The following is a 1,266-nucleotide window of genomic DNA, read 5'->3' as shown; positions in this document are numbered from 1 at the left end:
GTGGGTAAACCTGGGTGTGTGACCAGACAGTGTGATCTGGGTTAAAGCCTCAAGAACCCTTCTGTAAAGAACAGGATAAACTTGCTCTATTTAATTTTGAATGAGAATTAATGAACAAAGTAAAGATAAAATAATTCATATTGGATTATAAAATATAATTAATTTGTATTTAATACTTATTTAGTAAAATTACTGCCATGATGGTGTCAGTTTGTGACTTGAGTGTTGCCTTTATGTGCATTTTTAGAGGTTTTGTTCCTGGTGGTCAGACATCACAGTTGGTGGGCTGTAACCCAGCGAGGTGCTGTGGAATCTGCTGGCTGGCTGACAGCTTTCTCAGAGGACCATCAGCACTGCTTCATGCAGGCATTTTTGAAAATAAAGTTCCACAGAAACAAAAGATTTTTCAGGGGGACAGTGGAATTCCGGTGCATCTAAAGGGTGGGTAGCTGATGCCCTCTTGTACAGGACCACTACGATTCTTACAGTGGGTGGAACTGTGTATGCCCTACACCAATAGGCTATGGCATCATTTCCCAAAAAGCAGGAGTGATTTCAGGCAATTAAGTAATTACATGGCTCAGTTCTAGTTCTCTCTGGACCAGTAATATGATAAATAACTGAGCTTTTCTTTGGGGATCAATATTTATTGACTTGTACTAATTGTCATCAATAAAGCAGTATTTACCATTAAAAAAAAAAAGAAATTCTTTTATCATATTTAGAATCAAAATATCCCTTAAAATATTTACATTTTACAGTAAAAAGGACAGCAGAACACAAGACCATGTACAAGCTTAAGTATTCAAGTCTGAAGAGCCAAAAAATGAAAAGAAAAACAATGGCCAACCACAAGGCTGTTGTGTGGCGACGTGTCCTTAACGAGCGCAGATTAAAGTAGGGATAGTACTCCTTGGACTTCTGATTCTTGGTCAAAAACTGCTCAACTGAATGATTAGTACAGTCACAACGTTGCCTGGCCTTTTGTTGCCGCTCTAGTTTCTTTAAAAACAGTGCAATTTTAAGCTTACAGAGCACACATGACTCTCCAATAGTCATTATATAAAGAACACTCACTAGAGAAGGTAAATATCTTTCAGAATTAACCGTATTTACCAATTAAGGAATCAAAACTAAAATTTCTAAGCCTTTATTGCATATTAATAAAACAAATCTTTGAACATACAGCAATGTAAAACTTTTAAAAATATGAAATTCCTATAGCTAGGTTCAGTGTGAAGGGACGAAGGGCACTGGCGCAGAGCA

The 1,266-nt window shown here is 37.0% G+C and overlaps 1 pseudogene; it reads left to right on the top strand.

Moving 5' to 3' along the window:
* Window positions 1–200: 200 nt before the first annotated feature.
* Window positions 201–553, top strand: LOC101573974 (annotated as a pseudogene).
* Window positions 554–1,266: the final 713 nt, after the last annotated feature.

Source organism: Octodon degus, unplaced genomic scaffold, assembly GCF_000260255.1.
Source record: "Octodon degus isolate 3935 unplaced genomic scaffold, OctDeg1.0 scaffold00235, whole genome shotgun sequence".
Taxonomy (NCBI): Eukaryota; Metazoa; Chordata; class Mammalia; order Rodentia; family Octodontidae; genus Octodon; species Octodon degus.
The sequence above is the reverse complement of the archived record's forward strand: the minus strand, read 5'-3'. Positions and strand labels throughout refer to the sequence as shown.